Here is a 6,754-nt window from a genome sequence, read left to right on the forward strand (position 1 = left end):
TAGCCACTTGAGCCACAGGCGCTGAGCCCTTGACTTCTCTCTTAATGACACTTTACAAATCTCATCTGTAAATAAATATTACCACCTCTACCTACAAAATATATTCAGAATTTGACACTTTCCTACCACTTCTGCTATTATCACCTTGATATAAGCCACATCATCTTTCATCTGGACTTGAATAAGAGCCTCTTAATTGATCTCTCTGCTTTCATCCTTGCTCTTCTATAGCTTATTCTTTGCACAAGTCAGAGCAATCCTTTTGAAACATAAGTCTATAATACTACCCACTCCTCTCTTCAAAACTCTCTAATAACTTCCATTATATTCTAAATAAAAACCAAAGTCCTTAGAAAGGTCTATGAAATCTTACATTAGTGGTTTTTCAATAGGGGTGTTTGGGAAATATATGCAGGCATTACCAGTGACAATGAAGGAGAAAATTATTTCTAAGTAGTGAGGGGCCATGGATTACAAAATTCTAATTTCTTATATTGCACTGTTTTTTTCTTTGAGACAGAGTCTCACTCTGTCACCCTGGATAGAATGCCATGGTGTCATACATAGCTCACAGCAACCTCACATTTTGGGGTTCAAGGGATCCTCTTGCCTCAGCCTCCCAAGTAGCTGGGACACAGATGCCTGCCACAAACCCAGGTAGTTTTTCTATTTTTAGTAGAGAAGGGGTCTTGCTCTTGCTCAGGCTGCTTTCAAACTCGTGAGCTCAAGTAATCCACCTATCTTCGCCTTTCAAAGTTCTAGGATTTACAGGGGTGAGCCACCACATCTGGCCTTGTTTGTTTTTTGACAAAAAGGGGTCTCACTCTGTCACTCAGGTTGGAATACAATGGCTGGATTATAGCTTGCTGCAGCCTCAAACTCCTGGGTACAAACAATCCTCCTGCCTCAACCTTCTAAGTAGCTGGAACTACAGCAATGTGCCACCATACCCAGCTAGAATTTCCTCTGCCCTCTTTTTGGTAGATTTTTTGTCTTGTGATGTTGCCCAGGTTGGTCTCAAACTATTGGCCTCAAGTGATTCTTCTTCATCAGCCTCCCAAAGTGCCAAGATTACAGGTATGAAATATCAGTTCAGCAACAGTATGACATTTGAATGTTTACTGGACTTTTACTTAGTATAGGTAAAAAAACTTCTAATTATTGTAGATTAGACCATATTCCACTTAACACATATATGCACACAGCATTTTTTGCACAAATGCAATTGCTATGTCAACCAAAAAAAAAATTATATTTTGATAAGAATTTTATCAAGAGTTACTCACCATTTCAGAAAATTTGCAATCACTATTTAAAATCCTGGTTTGGGGCTTGGCGCCTGTGGCTCAAGTGGCTAAGGCGCCAGCCACATACACCTAAGGTGGCGGGTTTGAATCCCCAGCCTGGGCCCGCCAAACAACAATGATGGCTGCAACCAAAAAATGGCCAGGCGTTTTGGCGGGCGCCTGTGGTCCCAGCTACTTGGGAGGCGGAGGCAGGAGACTTGCTTGAGCCCAGGAGTTGGAGGTTGCTGTGAGCGTAATGCCATGGCACTCTACCCAGGGGGACAGCTTGAGGTTCCATCTCAAAAAAAAAAAAAAAAAAAAATATCCTGGTTTGGTATATAGTTACCAAGACATCACGTCAGTCTACATTTGCAGCTATCTCACCTACTGTGATTCTACATAAAGGTGTACTATTTTAGGTCTTCTAGTGTAGTTTTGTCCAAGTACTTACATAATGGATATAATTAAATTTTCTTTTATTTCTGCTTTATGTGTATGTATGTAGTACTAGTATTATACAACATCTGCCGTAAAAATGTAGGTAGATAGGTCTAACAGTACTGAATACTAAACTACATGATCTGGTGTCCTGCTACTTATTCGTTCTCATCTCTACTTGTACCTTTGGCTCCAAATACACTGGCCTCGTCACTGTGCTCCCAATATACCAACTACACTCCTGTCCTAAAGGCTTTGTTCTCCCTGCCTCCCTCTGTCTATAATTTGTTTCCTCTGATAACATGAAATGCTTGCGTTTTCACTTTCTTTGGGTCTTTGCTCAAAAGACACTTTTTCAGTGAGGGCTTCCCTAATTATCCCATCTTAAATTGCAACCCCCCATTACTCACTTCATGCTTATTTCCCCTCTCCCCTCCTTTTCTTTTATAAAGAACAAGCAAAGGCTGTTTATTCAGAACTTGCTAGCAGGGGTTGGTTTGGTAGAAACCAAGGAGCAGAAAGAATAGTAGAAAAGCTTCACAGTGGAGAAAGGGAGGCTCCTCGTGCACCCAGACAAAGGCTGCTGGTCTAAGGAGGCTAGAGACATTAACTCAAAGCAATGTATCCTATGTGACTGGTTGAGGGGCATACGTGGCTTTCTCTGGTTGGTCCTAAGTTGGAATCAAAGACAGAGATCAGGGAAGATGGCAGTTACTGACCAGGTTCTTGCCATATGGTGCTTAATTTTACAGAAGTATTGTTTAGCTATCTGATCAGCTGTCTTTCTGTTTCTGCACTCTTGGATTCTATTTTTTTTTTTGAGACAGTCTCATTTTGCCACCCTCAGTAGAGTGCCACAGCATCATAGCTCATAACAACCTCAAACTCTGGGGCTCAAGCAATTCTCTTGCCTCAGCCTCCTGAGTAGCTGGGACTACAGGCAGATGTCACAATGCCTGGCTATTTTTTAGAGACAGGGTCTCACTCTGGTTCAGGCTAGTCTCAAACTCCTGAGCTCAGGCAATCCACCTGCCTCAGCTTCTCAGAGTGCTATGATTACAGGCATGAGCCACTGCGCCTGGCCACTCTTGGATTCTTACTGGCAGAATTCTGGGCCCTGGTTGCCCAATTTCTGCACTTCCTTGCTACCTTCTATGTATAAACAAGTTTTCCTACCTTGAAACAGTACATTATCAGATAACATTACGAAGACAAAAACTTACTTTGGAAAGCTGGCAGTAACCCAGCAACCTCAGCATTCCGTAGGCCTCAGTTTCTTCAACTAAGAAACAAGTGGGAGGGGATGTCCCCTGAGGTTCAGTGCTATCCCCACCCCACTCCTCATCCCTGGAGGCCCAAAGCACCTGGCTAGTGGCTGTTTACCTCAGGTTGTCACCCTACCTAGCATCATGCCCACTTCACAGCCCTAATTCCCCTTTGTTATACCAGATACTTAATATATTTATTTGTTCACTGTCTAATACCCAGTACAATGTAAATACTGTGCAAGTATTTTGTCTGTGGTGTTCACTATATTCTCAGTACCTAAAACACTGCCCAGTACAAGCAGACTCAGTAAGTATCTGTTGAATACCTCAATGAATTACTAGTCTCACAGTGAAGCAAATGTAGCACATTACTTAGCTCTACATTAAATCATATTAATGAAAACTCTTATAGTCAACTCAAGACATAGAATGGGAGATTCAATTAATGGCTAAAGTACAAAAAGCAAATGTTAATAATGACCTATATAATGTTACAAAAAAAACCCAGCTGATTTAAGTATGAAGGTAAGAAAGTACGGAATTTTAGTATTTTTTTACATGGTACAGAATTAAGATATACCATTTAAAACTAATGGAACAATACATTTGTAAGTATAGGAAACTAAGAGTTGAACTAAAAATAATCTAATTCCAAAAATCTAAATGGAGGATGGCCAAAAAGGAAGAGGGAAAGATGTGTGGGTTAAATCATCCTTCCTCTTCATTGTAAGGAACAATGGAAAAACAGGAAAAATGGGTAAACTAAAAACAGACATTAGCTGGGTGTTGTGGACCTTGCCCATAGGAGGATGAGGAGGATCACTTGAGGCCAGGAGTTCAAGGTTGCAGTAAGCCATGACCGAACCACTGTACTCCAGCCTGGATGGCAGAGTGAGATCTTGTCTCAAAAACAAAACAAAAAAAAACCTGACAGTACAACCATATTATCTAAAAAAATTAAAATACTACCACTGATAGAAGCACAAACACAAATGGTTAAAAGTATCACTGGAGGCTCGGCGCCTGTAGCACAGTGGTTACTGCGCCAGCCACATACACCGAGGGTGGCAGGTTGGAACCCAGTCCGAGCCAGCTAAAACAATGATGACAACTGCAACAAAAAATAGCCGGGCATTGTGGCGGGCACCTGTAGTCTCAGCTACTTGGGAGGCTGAGGCAAGAGAATTGCTTGAGCCCAAGAGTTTGAGGTTGCTGTAAGCTGTGATGCCATAGCACTCTACAGAGGGGGTGACATAGTAAGACTCCATCTCAAAAAAAAGAAAAAAAATTATCACTGGAGAGTGGGAATAGGGATAGGGAAAGAACAAACAATCATTGTTGTTGTTTTAGTTTACATGATTATTTTTTGTTTATAGATGAGTCTTGCCACATTGCGCAGGCCAGGGTGCAGTCCAGATTTGATTGTAGTGCATTATAGCCTCAATGTCCTGCGCTCAAGCCATCCTCCCACCTCAGCCAGAACTACAGGTGCACACCACCGCACCTGGCTTCTTGTTCTTTATATTACATTGATAAAAAACATTTTGGCCAGGTGTGGTGGCTCATGCCTATAATCCCAGCACTTGAGAGGCTGAGGTGGGTGGATGGCCTGAGCTCACAGGTTTGAGACCAGCCTGAGCCAGACTCAGGCCTCATCTCTAAAAGAAGGTGGGCATTGTGGCAGGCACCTGTAGTCCCAGCTACTTTGGAGGCTGAGGCAAGAGAATTGCTTAAGCCCATAAGTTTGAGGTTGCTGTGAGCTATAACACCACGGCACTCTACTGAGGGCAACAAAGTGAGACTCTGTCTCAAACAAATAAAAAAATATTTTAAATCCAGGCGCAGTGGCTCATGCCTTTAATCCTAGCCCTCTGGGAGGCTGAGGTGGGTGGATTGCTTGAGCTTCAAGAATTTGAGACCAGCCTGAGCAAAGTGAGACTCCATCTCTAAAAATAGCTGCATGTTGTGGTGGGCACCTATAGTTCCAGCTACTTGGGAGGCTGAGGCGAGAGGATCACTTGAGCCCAAGAGTTTGAGGTTGCTGTGAGCTATGATGCCCTGGCACTCTACCAAGGGGCAACAAAGTGGGAGTCTGTATAAAAAATTAAGTTTAAATTATATTTAAGCTATCTTAATAAACTAATTTTTATTATAAAAACATAATTTAAGAATGGGACTCTATAGATCTAGATTACTGGAGTTCAATCTTGGCTTCAAATAAACAGATATTCCCAACTATTCTCTAACAATATCATGTAACAGAAATTTTATTGCATTTTGTGCCACAAAGACAATACGTTCTTAAGAGTTACTAAATGAACTTGAACTTATCTCAAATCCCTTATTGCTCTGATCCAAAGACATGTTTCTCTAAAATTTTTAATATTTCACACACAAGAGCAAATTATGATGTAGTTGTCTTTGCCAGCATGCTAGCAAGCTTAGCTGTGAATACAATGTATGTGTTGAATCAGCTGTCACTTTAGCTGATTCATTTCATTGGTACCATACATGGCTGAAACATTAACTTGAGTTTGGATCATTGCTTGTCACACAGACTATCTTCCAAAAGTTACACTGTGAGCCAGCTTTGAAATGAAACATTATTGTAGATGTAGAAGATTGTCACACTTAGGCAATAAAATTATCTCCAGCAAAAAATGTTCAATGTCAGTATAAACAATATAATTTTTAAGACAGAACAAGTAGGGGTGGCCAATGCATATATCACTCAGATACCAAACATCTATCAAAAGCTTTAGGCTAGATAAGCACAGTGGCTCACACCTGTAATCCCAGCACTTTGATAAGTCAAGGTGGGAGAATCACTTGAGGTTGGGCGTTCACTTGAAGTTAGGACTAGGCAACAAAGCAAGACTTAGTTTCTACAAAAACTTTTAGAAATTAGCCAGGCACAGTGGTACACACCTGCAGTATCAGCTTCTTGGTAAGCTGAGGCAGGAGGAGCACTTGAGCCTAGGAGTTTGAGGATGCAGTTAGCTATGATCAAGCCACTGTATTCCAGCCTCAGTGACAAAAAAAGACCATGTCTAATTATTATTTTTTAAAGGCTTTCTGGCCAGGTGCAGTGGCTCATGCCTATAATCCTAGCACTCTGGGAGGTCGAGTAAGAAGTTTTAAAGATATTTAATTCATTTTAAAATAACGAACTCAGCTTGGTACCCATGCTCAGTGGTTAGGGCACCGGCCACATACATTGGGGCTGGTGGGTTCGAACCTGGCCTAGGCCTGCTAAACAACAATGACAACAAAAGATAGCTGGCCGTTGTGGCCAGTGCCTGTAGTTCCAGCTACTTGGGAGGCTGAGGCAAGAGAATCACTTAAGCCCAAGAGTTAGAGGTTGCTGTGAGCTGTGATGCCATAGCACTCTACAGAGGGCAACATAGTGAGACTTTGTCTCAAAAAAAATAAATAAAATAATGAACTCCATTGTATAGCTACTTAACATATTTTAATGAAAAATAACTATATTTTTCAAAACAAAAAATTTAGTAAGTTACTAAATTACAAATTTATAAATATAAATTTAATTTTAATATATAAAAATTATAAATCAGCATTTTGTGATTTTTCTGTTTTTGCAAATTTCCTTAATATCCTGCTTATTAGAAGAAAACTGGATTCTCATATTTGTATCTATATTTAATCTATTGTAATGTGTTGTTTTAGTTGACGTATATCAAGTAAGACTAGCATTATGATTTTGACATAAGTAGGTTTCTTTCTTTCTTTCTTTTTTTT

The sequence above is a fragment of the Otolemur garnettii genome, unplaced genomic scaffold (assembly GCF_000181295.1).
Source record: "Otolemur garnettii isolate 467f Iridium unplaced genomic scaffold, OtoGar3 scaffold00365, whole genome shotgun sequence".
In the NCBI taxonomy this organism is placed as follows: Eukaryota; Metazoa; Chordata; class Mammalia; order Primates; family Galagidae; genus Otolemur; species Otolemur garnettii.